General features: G+C 47.8%; 1 pseudogene; it reads left to right on the forward strand.

Annotated features, from left to right (window-relative positions):
- Nucleotides 1-790: 790 nt before the first annotated feature.
- Nucleotides 791-14,536, forward strand: part of LOC144126833 (acetylcholinesterase-like) — a 64,332-nt pseudogene continuing 50,586 nt past the window's right edge.

The following is a 14,536-nucleotide window of genomic DNA, read 5'->3' on the forward strand; positions in this document are numbered from 1 at the left end:
AAGGCGCGGTTCAGGCGTCCACCAATATGTGAGACACATACTGCGCTATTTTCTTTCTCCACAAACCAACTGTTTTATTATTCTTATTTTTATGTCGATTTCCGTAGATAGCTATACTGCCAGGCAGAATAGTAGGAATTTTATTTGTAAAACATATTGGTTTCTTCGAAACGACATTAAAGGCGCTCACACAAGACAGTATTATTTAATATAGCTTTGCTGGATTTCGCAACTGTATAATTGGTCGTTATATGCGGAGATATGGAACCAAATCCGGTTCCAAAGGAGTGCCTAACCCCACAGATAATTTCAGGAAGCGCAATTGAAACAAGAATTGGTGTTGGGGGCAAAGGGAAGTGGCCCAGTGTGAGAGAGGCGTCATTTCCTTTTCTTAAAACACTTTCATTATCCTTCGCTTACGCCGCGGTTCGGGTGTCAACCGAGATATGTGAGACAGGCGTAATTTCCTTTCCTGAAAAACAAACTTTCATTTCACTTTCTACGGGGCGCCAAGGCGGATTTATTGGGGCGCTGCGATCGCCACGCGGAGCGGACGTGCGGTGCATGGGCTCCATGAAAAAGCAATTTCTCAACTGGACAGTTCACCTGGCCACCAAATAGTTTTGGCGGAATCGAAACCACAAGACAAGAGGGTCACGAGGAAACCTTTTTCATCCCGGTAAGCCAATTTTTGGCTTTTCTATCGGTCTGCGAAATCGGGCCGAGTGACCGGGGGAGCTAGGCCTACAGACAAGGCCTAGCAGCCCCGCGTCCGCAGGGTCGACCGGCCATGCGGACACCCGAGATGGCTGGGGTGAAGATGCGAACGCAAAATCAAACCACGGCAGGAAACCCGATATCCGATCCAGCCCAAGATCGAGAGAAAGAATCAGGAATGGAGATCACCAACGATGCGGAATTGGAGGATGCGCAACGCACGGAGGCGGAACGCACAGGCCCCCACAAAACCATGGAGGTACAGCAAGGAACCGATATCAGCGGATCCTACGACAGCATGAAAGACAAGTATTGGAAGGTAGTCCAATCCAAACGATTCATGAAGCAGGCTAGGCGAGGAGCCAAGGAAGCTGCCATTTCGAAAACAAGGGAGCCTCTACAAGGGAAGAACAATAGCAAGATGGCGCCGGCAAACGCAGCTGCCGGTGACGTCAGACGCGACGCAGCAACGCCTGCGGCACAACAAGAACATCTGGCGAAAGAGTAACGACAACCTACGCAAGCGCTGCCACCACTCCCGCGGGAGCAAGTCAAAATCATAATGAGACCACGTGGTGGACCCAAGGTGGGAGATAAATACCCGTATCAGGTCGCACAGGCCATTTACGAGGCAAGCGGCGGGAAGATCAGTAGAGGAAGCTTTCTAACCAGGCTGAGACCGGGACCCAATATCATTATAGCCAGCGCAGCGGAAGAAGAAACAGCAGACAACATTAGGAAAATCAATCAGCTGACCTTCGAGGGCACAAGCTACGACGTCCAAACATACGTAGCAATGCCGGAGGAAGTCAAAGAGCAGTAATTCACGGCATACCATTAGGCCTTACGCCGAAAGAACTGGAAGAAAACCTCCGAGTCCAGACCAAGGGGGTGAAAACACTGGCCGCAAGAGCTCTGGGGAGAAGCCAAACAGCTCTCATCACCTTCGACGGACCCTTTATACCAAAATGGGTGATACTCGAAACAGTGGAGCATAAGACATATCCGTATAGACCAACCAAGCAGTGTTGTTTCGTCTGCGGCCAGCAGGGGCATCGCTCCGACGTCTGCCCCACGCCGGAAGCAAGAACCTGCAGGAAATGTGGAACCAAGAACCCGGCAATAGAACACGAATGCCAGATCAAGTGCATGATGTGCGGAGAAGCCCACATCACAGGCAGCAGCGACTGCAAGAAACGACTGAAAACTAAAGAGGAGCTGAGAGGACGGCAACACATCAGCAACGGAAGAACCATGGGATAGTCGAGAAGGAGCAGGAGCCGCAACCGAAGACCAAGATGGTTCAGCTCGGAAAGAGAAGACCACAACGGCAGCAACTTCGATGAAAGATCCAGAAGCAGAAGCAGAAGCAAGGGCCCCCAGGAAGGAACCAAAGGCAAACCCAGAGGAGAGAAGAGGGACGACTCGTACCCACCTCTAGGGAAACAACAGGAAAAACAAGACGCGGCACAGCAGCAAAAGAAAACCAACGAAACCAAGGTGAGCTGGGAAGCGGGTCCTCCCAAATCACTGTCTCCGCAGGAAAGAAAAGACAGGGAACTGGAAATGAATAACAAACAGCTACTAGGAGAAATAGAAGAGCTCAGAAGGGAGGTGAGGAGGTTAAAAGAAAGCAGCCCCCAAAAATCACCCCCAGCCCCAGAATAAAGGCTCCAGCAACCTATAGAACTCAATTTAACAGAACAGCTAAAACCACTAATTCAGGCTATGCAGCAATTTAAGCAGATACAAGAACAGCAGAGTAAACAGATAGAACAATAGAGTAAACAAATAGAGCAACTAATGCTAAAACAGGCAGCCCACGATCAGAACATACAGTACATCCGAAGCTACATAAAAACTCAGAACACACACAAGAACGAGTGAAGCCCGAGACAGGCTATACAACGAAAGGAGATTCAACACCGAAAACTCAAGCAGCACCTGTAACGAACTATCATGGCTGGACAAAACCAATTAAACGTTTGGCAGTGGAACTGCAGAGAATTTAAGAGGAAACAAGGACTCCTACAGCAATTCATTTACACACAAGGAACGCCACCGGACTTCCTCCTACTGCAGGAATCAAAAGGAGCCACACCACCATCACTAAAGGATTTCACATGCCACGAAAACGGCAGGATAGCAACCCTCATCAACAAAAGGCTAAATACGATAGATCATGGAGAGATTCCGGACACAAAACTCAAACACACAATAACAGAAGTCATACCGAAACGTAAGCTGAGAGCAAAAAGCATCTTCATTGTCAACCTATACAGCCCCCAAGACAGAAGGACGGAGATTTCAACAAACTCTTTAAAGAAATAAGCAAGAAAGCTAAGGACAACATCCTCGTTATAGCCGGAGATTTCAATGCGAGAGACCCAAAATGGGGGTACCATAATGGGGAAAAGAAGGGCGCAAGAGTAAACGAAGCGGCGGAACTCACAGGATGCACCCTCCTCACAGATGAAAATCAACCCACCTGCATTGGCAATAGCGTCAGCGTAGATACATGCCCAGACCTAACCTTCGTAAAAGGAGCACAGGCAGAGTGGACAAATCTATTAGAGAACCTAGGAAGCGACCACTACATAATCAGAACCACGATAGAGACCAAATACATCACAAGAAAAATAGGTGCGGCCAAAATTACGGATTGGGATAACTTCCGCAGGAAATGTAAACAGATAAAAGGGGAGATCTCCTCAATTGAGGAGTGGACCCAGCAGCTAAGTCAAGCACAAGAGCTGTATAGAAAGGAAATAGATAGAACTGAGACTACACCAGAGATAGACTCGAGACTAATCAGGATGTGGGAGGCAAGATGAGGCCTCGTGAAAAGATGGAAAAAGCAAAAATGGAACAGAAAGTTAAAGAAAAGAATCGCCGAAATTACGGCAATGGCGGAGGAATACGCGATGCAGTTAGCAAGGCAAAACTGGGAACAGTTCAGCAACTCACTTAACGGCACGCTGAGCACGACTAAAACATGGAGGATTTTAAAGAGTCTAATGGGTCCTACCAAAACAAAGACGGAATGCAACAAGGCCATCCACCGCCTTGTCCACCGGCATGAAGGAACCGATCAGGAGCTACTTAAAGCAGTCAGCATCAAATGCTACGCCCAGGACAAACCCACGGCCTATCAAGGAAACTACAAAGGCAGAGAAAACCCGGAGCTAGACAAACCGATCTCCAGAGATGAGGTCTACGCTGCAATTAGGTCCATCAAAAGAAACACAGCAGCTGGAGAAGACAAAATTAGGAATTCCCTAATCCGCAACCTGGGTGACGAGGCAGTCGAACAGCTCACTGCCTACCTAAACAAACAATGGGAGGCAGGACTGGTGCCCAAGGAATGGAAGCACTCTATGGTTGTAATGATCCCCAAACCCGGAAAGAAACTACACATAGAAAACCTGAGGCCCATTTCACTCACATCTTGCCTCGGTAAGCTCTATGAAAGAATTGCAACCAAAAGAATTCAAAACTACCTAGAGGACAATGAGTTGTATCCCCATAGCATGTTTGGGTTCAAGGCAAACCTGTCAACGCAAGACATCCTGCTAAAACTCTAACAAGAGGTAATTGCCAAATCCCCGCAGCAAGGAGAAAACATAATTATGGCAATTGACATCAAAGGGGCCTTCGACAACGTTAGCCACGCGGCTATAATGGAAGGCATCAACAATACCAACTGCGGAAGGAGAATTCACGACTATGTAAGATCTTTCCTGACAGAAAGAACGGCCACAGTAGGTTTAGGAGATATAAGAAGCGGTACCATAGACACACAAAATAAAGGCACACCGCAGGGATCGGTTATATCGCCAATCCTTTTTAACCTAAGCATGATCGGTCTGACAAGGAAACTTGAAAACATCCCGGGCATAGGACACGCCATATATGCGGACGATATAACTATATGGTCGAACCAGGGATCACTGGGGCAGAAGGAACATCAACTGCAAGAGGCAGCAACCTGCATTGAGCAATACACCAAAACGAGGGGTTTAACCTGCTCAACCGAAAAATCGGAAATCCTTAGGATATGAAAGAAACCAACGGATGCAAGACTAGAAATAAAGCTCGAGGACAACACCATCCCGGAAAAGGAGACTATTCGAATTTTAGGCATGTGGCTACAGAGCAACGGCAAATGCAACCACACGATAAACCTCCTTAAAAAATCAACGGAACAAGTTTGCCGCATGATAACCAGAGTATCATCCAGAAGATACGGCATGAAGGAGTGCGACACGCTGAAACTAGTGAACAGCCTAGTCATCAGCAGAATAATCTACTCACTACCATACCAGAACATGCTCAAAAGCGAGGAAAATACGGAGGTTCGAATCAAAGCATCCTACAAAACAGCTCTGAACGTACCAAGAAACACGTCAAACGACAAGCTGGCAGAACTGGGGCTGCACAACACTTTTGATGAGCTTAGTAAGGCACAATTCATGTCGCAAATACAAAGGCTAAGGAACTCGACAACAGGAAGGGCCCTCTTAAGAAGGCTGAACTATAAAGAAGCCTTGGACATCGAGGACAGGTCGGAAAACTTCCCAGATGAAATACGTCGAACCTTCCATGTTAGTGCCATACCCAGGAATATGGATCCAAACCTCCACGCAGCAAGAAGACAGGCAAGGGCTAAATATGTAGAAACGAAGATAGCCACACAAGATCGAGTAGTGTACACTGACTCCACACTGCATCCATGGAATCGCAGCCAAAGCATCAAGAAAACAGTTTCGGTTGTAACAACGAAGGAAGGTGACCTCATCAGCGGTGCATCCACGAGAGATGGAACGATAGCTGAGGCAGAGGAGATAGCCGTAGCCCTAGCGGCAGCCGAGGGCTATCGCACCAACAAATCTCTCACAATCTTAACTGACTCCCAGGAAGCGTGCAGACGCTACATGGCAGGAAGAATCAATAAGAAAGCACTAAAGATACTCTTGAAAACGAAGCGAACAAATGAAAATATCCAACATAGGATCTACTGGTTACCAGGACACGCCGGAATCAAAGGCAATCTGAAGGCAGACAAGCTAGCTCGCGAGCTCACTACCCGAGCTGGTGCGTCAAATGCCTCGGACGGCCCGGGGATGACGGTGGAGCTCACGTACGCAGCTATCCTCAACCTCATTAAAGGCAGAAGGCGCAAATACCCCCAGCCACACCCTCAGCTAACACAATACTAGGCGACATGCTGGAGAAGACTCCAAACAGGGACCTTCTACAACCTTCATGTCCTACATAAGATGTATCCAGAGCAGTATAGGGATACATGTCCGTGGTGCGGGGCAACCCCCACGTTATATCATATCACATGGGAATGTACACACAATGTAGCATTCCGAAATAATAAAGACCCAAATGCGGAGCAGTGGGAGGACCGGCTAACCAGCGGCCAGCTTAAGGTCCAAAGTTACCTAGTGAGCCACGCATGCCGGATGGCCAGGGACAGTGGTGCCTTGGACTAGGGGCGCCAACCACGCTCAGCCTGGAAGACATCGGCAGTCTCCGGGCACGCAACCAAACCTCTCAATTGGAACAATAAAGTTTACTCTCTCTCACTTTCTACCCACCGCGGTGGCTCAGTGGTTAGCGCACTCGACTACTGATCTGGAGTACCCAGGTTCGAACTCGACCGCGGCGGCAGCGTTTTGAAGGAGGCGAAAAGCAAAGGCGCCCGTGTCCTGTACGATGTCAGTGCCCATTAAAGATCTCCAGGCGGTCAAAATTAATCCGAAGTCCTCCAATATGCCGCCTCTTTTATTTTTTAACTCCCTCCTTTATCCTTTTCCTTACTGCGCGGTTAAGTGTCCGCCTAGATGTCAGATACTGCGCAATCTCCTTCCCCACAAAGCAATTTTTATTTCATTTCAATTTTCTTCCCTTACTGCGCGGTTCGGGTGTCCACCTAGATACGTACGAGAGGCATAATTTCACCAACCAACCTTAATTCATCATGAACTAATTACACGTGCAACCTGTACACATTTCTTAATGTGTAAATAGTTTGTGTATATTCCCTCTCCCCCCATGCTCTCTTCCTGTCACCTTTCATTTCATTTCTCTATTCTGCATGCTATCCTTTCGTTCCGCTGCCCCAGCTCAGGTGCTTCAGTATCGATGCCAGATGCCGGGGCTAGCAAAAATCTTATCCTTCTTTTTAATATTATTTTAATAAACCACTACTTCTATTACTACTACTACTTTGCTTCCCTTACGGCGCGATTCGGGTGTCCACCGAGATATGTGAAGCCGGCCACGTTAGTGTTGCTTAGCGTGGTGCTCGTCATTTTTCTCACCATGCGCTCTCCACAGCAGGCGTCGCATAGATCACACCCAGCGTTCCATTGAGCGCATCAAAGTGCATCTGCGTTTTATAGAGAACCCACTTTCATGACCTGCGCATGCGATGCCGGCAGACGCTTTCCCGATTGGTGGAAGGTCAGAGGTCGAGGTCAAAGGTCGAGAGAGTAAGTGTAGCAGCGGCTGGTATCGTGCTGTAGCTCACGTCATGTGTCAAGCCTGACTACCACCAGTTACTCATGGTTCGACCTCTACATACGTTCAATGTGAAACTTGCGGCAACGGTGACTTCTAGCTGCTTTCAAGGTCAAACTTGCGGCCCCGCTGACGGCTAGAAAAGCTGACGTAATGAAGCTTTTCGCTTAAAAAAGTGCTGTATCTTCATTATCATCAACAACAACCTATGTCAAATGCAGCACGACGCACTGTTCTATACGACTCCAGTTGAACCCTGTACTGTGCCAGCTGCGGCCACATTATCCCCGCAGGGTTGGCACACGGCCGCAGTCGTCCACCAAAACACCGCAGTGAACAGCTTTACGTTCAAAGCACAAGACATTACTCATGAGGAAGACGTGGCAAACGCGCTCGCCGCCGCCGATCAGGACTAGCGGGTCATCATTATCGACTCGCGAGGGGCCTGCAGGAACATCGATCGGGGCTTTATTCCCTATTTGGAATACCGAATACTTCAGCGTAGCAATTATCTCGGGGCTCCCGCGTCCCGCACAATAGTATGGACTCCCGCGCACACGGATATCGAGGGCAACGAAGCGGCCGGCGCCGCTGGCCGCGCGCTCACTCTCCGGACATCGCCCTCGCCTCACCCCCCCCCCCCCCCCGATGCGGACTCCGACCACAATCCGGCTTGTACCTTCACGGAAATCTTCCAGTATTTCCAAATCGGCCACGCAATCTTTCCTAAGCCCTCAAGGACCTCAACAAGGCGGAGGAACGCTTAGTCTTTCGCCTTTATACTAAAACACAGCTGTGCCCGGCAGTCATCAAACATTTCGACCCTGCGTGCAAAGGGGAGTGCCGCACTGTAGGGAAAGGTCTTCAGACATTTACCACATGTTGTGGGCACGCTACTGAACCCTGCACCATCCCCCCTATCCCCAACCCTACCCGGGAAGACTGGGAGGCAGCCCTGCTCGGCTGCTCTGACCTGGCGAGCCAAAAGGCCCTGGTCGGTTGAGCCCGAGCAGCAGCAGCGAATGGACTCCTGTAATAAGCAGCCCATGTAGCGTTTGTAAGAAATGGCCAATTAAGGAACGCTCCAGTCGCTCTATGTACATATTTTGAATATAAAGTTTTTCAGTCAGTCAGTTATCCTCGCCACTTCTAAATCTTATAAAAAATTAAAATTTGTTTTGAAGAGAGGAAATGACGCAGTAAATGTCTCACATCTCGGTGGACACCCGAACCGCGCCGCAAGGGAAGGGATAAAGGAGGGAAATAGAGAAGAAAACAATAAAGAGGTACCGTAGTGATGGTCTCCAGAATAATTTCGACCACCTGAGAACATTTACCGTGCACTGGCATCGCAGAGCACACGGGCGCCTTTTGCGTTTTGCCTCCATCGAAACGCGGCCACCGCGGTCGGGTTCTCATCCGGGCACTCCGGCTCAATAGATGAACGCCTGAACCACTGAGCCACCGCGGCAGGGGAAATCTGCATTTTTCTTGCACGCCCAATAAACGTTCTGCAGCTCCCCTCCCTGTTGTTACGCTTATCCTCTCTTGGAATGCACTCCATTACCTTTAGGCAATTCTGTTAGAGAATGAACATTAGGATTGTTTCGAGCACTAGAGGCCCTCGATCCGTTCTACAGACGTCCTGCAAATCAGACTGAGCTACATATTTATTCAGATTAATTGGCAGTCTGGATGCCAGAAGCGTGGCCCTGTGGTAGAGCATCCGCCTTGCATTCGCGAGGTGCTGGGTTCGATTCCCAGTGAAGCCGGGCACTAACTGGTTTTTTAATGGGTACAAGATTTCCCTCGATCTGGAGCTCAGCTCTTCTAGGGCTCGATGCTTTGGAAGAGTGTCCTGGACCAAACAGAATTGTTCTGAGCAAAATCTGGCATAGCTGTGAAGGACCGGACAGCGGGACGAATCTTTCCCTTCGAGCTGCTGATGTTTGAAAACGACTGCATGTTTCCTTTGTAGCCGTGTTGGCTTTTTCTTCCATGGAAGCTTAACAGTGCATCTCAGTCCTTGCGTCGGCATATAGAAGATGCTGCGTATCGATAGGGTACCGCGCCTTAATCACAAAGAGACCACACGCACTAAATACACAAAAATAAATACCGGTGTAGCCATCACCGGCCGATTTTGCGAATGAAATGCAAGCTTCGACACCTCCCGGCCGCGGCGGCTGCGTTTCAATGGCTAAGGCGCCCATGTGCTGCTGTATGGTGTCAGCGCACAGGTATCCAGGTGGTCGAAATTATTCCGGAGCCCTCCACTACGGCGCGTCTTTCTTCCTTTCTTCTTTCACTCCCTCATTTATCCCGTCCCTTACTACGCGGCTAAAGTGTCCGCAGAGATATGTTAGACAGAATCTGCGCGATTTCCTTTCCCGAAAACCAATTTAATTAGCTTCGACGCCAATTTTTAGCCCCGGTTCTAGAGGCTATAGGCTACACCGCCAGTTAAGTCAAAACGGCGGCAACAGGTCCTCTTTACAGAACTGACGTCATGAGCTTGTATAGGGTGGCGGGATTATTTTTAAGCTTAATTTCCTGTCGTACATGCGTCCTTTGCTTCCAGACAAACCTTAGCGTGCCCAGAAAAAACCACACAATTTTTTTCTGGTAACAATAATTGGACTGTGTTGTCCTCAGAGTTTCTTTGAAAATGCAAATATGAAAATTAGTTTTGAGGAAAGGAAGTGGTGCTGTGAGGCAATGAAGGAAGGTTGGAGTGAAAGAAGATAGAAAGAGGATCCGTACTTTAGGGTTCCGGAATTCGCGATATCATTTTAGGAGACCTTTAGATACCTTTCCTTCGATTGTCATGCCCTTCGATTGTCTTGGCCATTTCTTCTTGATTTCGACAAGGTTATCATTAGCTCCGTCTTGTTCTCTTATCCACTTAGCTCTCTTTCCGTCTCTTACCGTTATATCTATCAATTCCTTTCCATAGCTCACTGCGATGCGCTCAGTTTAACTTGGAGCCTTTTCGTTAGCCCTCAAGTTTCTGCCACATAGGTAAATACTGGCTAGATACAATTGTATGTGTATAGCTATGTATATATATAATATACACAAGTTTATGAACATATGCATATGACGGACAACGTCATTGATGTAGGACCGAAAGAACTGAAAACAAAACGAAACAATGCAAAACACAAACGCGTTTGCATTGGTATAGGAAAAGTGAGAGGGGTGGAAGGATACAATGTGAGGCTGTTTTTTAAATTCAAAAAGGCAACATCTAAACAGCCGTGGCCACGAATGCGTCGATAGGCGTGTAAATAAAGATAGCTGATGGATAATGCGTCCCAACACCCTGCACGTCGCGTCGCGAAAAGTGGCCAAAATTGTTCCGCTGCATCTGCCATCGATCAAGCTCGCTCGCTAACAACACACAATGCACAGGCGCCTGTGAGTGACGGCACCGTTCTTTCTCTTCACTACAAGGAGACACAAGTAAAACAATGAGGTCTATTTCTTAGCCAAGAGCGTATACACGACTCCTTGGCCTGAAGTCGCCCAGGGCAAGTAGCCAGCAAAAATATCATCACTAAGTACAGCCACTGCAATCATCTTGTGATGTGAGCGTGTTGGCTGCGGACTGAACGGCAGCTTCTGCTCAAGGGACTGCGTTCGAGTTTTGCTTTACTTCCCAGTACACTGTTGTCCAGGGGCTCTGGAACAGCCCTTATGGCTTTTACGTTTCTTTCAGTCAGATGTGCGTGCGCGCGCGCGCGCGCGCGCGCGTGTGTGTGTGTGTGTGTGTGTGTGTGTGTGTGTGTGTGTGTGTGTGTGTGTGTGTGTGTGTGTGTGTGTGTGTGTGTGTGTGTGTGTGTGTGTGTGTGTGTGTGTGTGTGTGTGTGTGTGTGTGTGTGTGTGTGTGTGTGTGCGTGCGTGCGTGCGTGCGTGCGTGCGTGCGTGCGTGCGTGTGTGTGTGTGTGTGTGTGTGTGTGTGTGTGTGTGTGTGTGTGTGTGTGTGTGTGTGTGTGTGTGTGTGTGTGTGTGTGTGTGTGTGTGTGTGTGTGTGTGTGTGTGTGTGTGTGTGTGTGTGTGTGTGTGTGTGTGTGTGTGTGTGTGTGTGTGTGCGTGCGCGCGCTCGCGTGTAGGAAAAATGACACGCCGCTGACTTTCCTCGCAGCGATGACTCTCGACCCAAACATTCAAGCTGACCTCAGTCACGTGATGCAATTATCAGCGAAGCGTGGATTTCTTCCACCGCGATCGTTGCTGCAGTGAAGTTTATTGCTTATAGTTGAAGGCTGGGCCTTCATGTTGCTCCAGAAGATTAAAAAAGCTCGAGAAAAGTCGTCGTTATATCCTCGTTAAACCCCACGTACATTATATAATGCAAATTTGCACTTGAAGAAATTAGAAAAAAAGCATCACTTCTGCAGCCAAGGTCACATTTACAAGAATTGTGTAGCAAGAGGAGCACTCTAAGCAAGCATCCAAATGAGTTGCTTTGTCTAAATCAGCCTTCTGCTCCCAGCGGCCAAACTATATGCTACCAACTTTCCCACCATGAGATCATTTTTAATTTTGACTTAATTCGCAGTCGGTCTCACATGCATTTAACTAAATATATACTATCGGACGTAATTTCATGTCTATGAAGACATAGGAATTCGTAGCAGAGAGCATGGAAAAAACACATACTGGAACAACTGTAGGAACGAGGGCTGCAACTTTTTTTCGTCTGAAAAGACGAAAACTAGAAAAATGCAGTTTGCTTAACGCTAACAAGCCGAACTTTTCATCACGTTTGACAATGACATATCTGAACTAACTGCCACACAAACCGAAAATGTCACAAGCCAGGAGTTAGAGCATAGGGAGCGATGCTTTTTTTATACACGTCTGGTCGTATAGGCGTGCTCAGATACGAAAGAATACGATCAGTATAATTTGCTCAGTGGCTTGGACGCCGTCAGCTCAAGAGAGATAATCGGACTTTTAGCAGAGGGCACTGTATTGCCTTAAAGAGCTGTATGATGATGACGGTAGCCTTAGGAATGCCTGTGTGATGAAGCGTTGGGCAGGCGCTGCCAGTCGAAGATGGGGGAAAGATAACACGCATGACTTGAAAAAAAGAAAAATGGGATCCAATTTGCTAAATAAATCAAATCAAATCAAAGGTTTATTTGCACTTCATACAAAGAAATGCAGGGCACAGGGACAAAAAAGCTTGTCAGAAGACAGCTTGACAGGGCCCCTGCGCCCTTACAAATGGGGCTTAAATGCATTAGTATTTCCGTCTTCGTTAAACATTTCGTTAAAAATAGGGCCTTTATTTCGATCTTGGCAGCGGAATATATTTAAAGAATGACGCATGCTACACTTATATATGTCACTAAAGAGGGACCAATGTTTTCTGTGACGAACGCTTTGTGCAGAAAAGATCGCATCATCTAGCGGCGCAGCTCGTGTTAGGACAGAAAGGATTTAGCTCCGACAGGTCGCCCGTCTCCAGGCAGTTTGTTCCCCAGCGGCAGTTAATCGAACGTACTGCGTTGATGGTAATGTAAGGCCCCAATGTTATTTATAGCTGTGTATCGCAGCGCCATTGTTGAGGTCTATGGAGCATTTTGAGTGCATAAGAATATTTAAAGGACACTCGATTATGCGTGTATGGGCACCTTTGTAAGCTGCGTTCATTGTGAAGAAATATGGGCACTTAAGGGTAAATTTCCATAACTCGCACTTCTGCAGTCCCCTAAAATGGGTGCAAAGTATGGGTGTTACAGCCATACAGTGGTAACAGCCATACAGTGAGGTGTGATAGTTGCAGCTTCACCTTTTTCTCGACTGCTTCATAGTTTCATAGGTATTCACTGCTTTACAGCTGCAAAAATGCTGACTGCTTCAAAAAACTGGTAATTTTTTTTCGCTGCGTGTACTCTCAGAGCAAAGCTGCACAGTCCCTATGAAGAGCTTACCACGTTGTACTTCAATACGCACTGGAATAACGACATCCCCAGTCTAATTTATGGAGCCCTCCAGTGCGGCGTCCGTCATATAGCCTGGGTCGTTTTAGGGCGTTAAATTTCCATAAACCTCAATCCATAATTATGGTACCTAGATATGCCGTTCACAGCGTGTCTGCAACTGTTTGCGGTGAAATTATATTTCTGATGTGTGCGATGTTTACGGCGCAGATTACTGAAAAGTATTCGAGAAAAAAAACACCTTATTCAAGGTGCCAACCTTCAGCAAACTCGTTTTTACTGTAGCCCAATATTAGCGAGGGCAGCGTCATTCTAATAATAATAATAATAATTGGTTTTGGGGAAAAGGAAATGGCGCAGTATCTGATGTATCGTTGGACACCTGAACCGCGCCGTGAGGGGAGGGATAAAGGAGGGAGAGTAAGAAGAAAGGAAGAAAGAGGCGCTGTAGTGGAGGGCTCTGGAATAATTTCGACCACCTGGGGACCTTTAACCTGCACTGACATCAAACAGCACACGGGCGCCTTAGCCTTTTGCCTCCATAGAAACGTAGCCGCCGCGGTCTGGTTCGAACCCGGGAACTCCGGATCAGTAGCCGAGCGCCCTAACCACTGAGCCAACGCGGCGGGTATGTAATTAGCGCAGAAGAACACAACTCGGAATAAGTGTTCCGGGAATGACTCCACCTAGCCACCAAGGTGGCAAAGTTCAGCACAGAAGACGCTCATACGTTCGTCGCGTTGATATACTTCATTTGAACTAGCTTCCATTTGGTGTCCTTTGGCGCTCAGCAGAACACGTGACGGCGGCGCCGCCACCGTCATGTGCCGCCGCCACAGTCACGTGCCGCCACCACAGTCATGTGCTGCCGCCAGGGTGAAGGCTTGAAATGCTACCCTAATGTAGCTATCGATACAAAACGATAAGAAAAAAATAAGGGTGCGGATCGGAGGCCTTTATTATAGTAGAATATAACTTAAGAAAACAGTAGTTAGAAACAGTGGACTATGGTCCGCGGCGTTCTGCGTTACTACGCTGGCCAATCACAACAGCAAACAAAATTAGGTTCTTATAACTGTATTAACAAGGAATCTTAATCCTACAGATTATCATTTTAATTGTGATTAGATTCGTATTTAAGTAAAAAGAAAGGCTTTAACAATGCTTCACTTTTTTTCGCGCAGGAATTCTGTGCGGCCGACCTGAATGTGGGCGGAGCTTCACTGCGCACTTGAGTTGTATCCGACTGTAGTGTTACGACCTCAAGGAAGCAATTCCGTTTACTCTGTCCACTGACATGCAGCCCTCTGGGCCGTGTTAAGACGCCACTTTCA

The sequence above is a fragment of the Amblyomma americanum genome, chromosome 1, assembly GCF_052857255.1.
Source record: "Amblyomma americanum isolate KBUSLIRL-KWMA chromosome 1, ASM5285725v1, whole genome shotgun sequence".
Classification (NCBI taxonomy): Eukaryota; Metazoa; Arthropoda; class Arachnida; order Ixodida; family Ixodidae; genus Amblyomma; species Amblyomma americanum.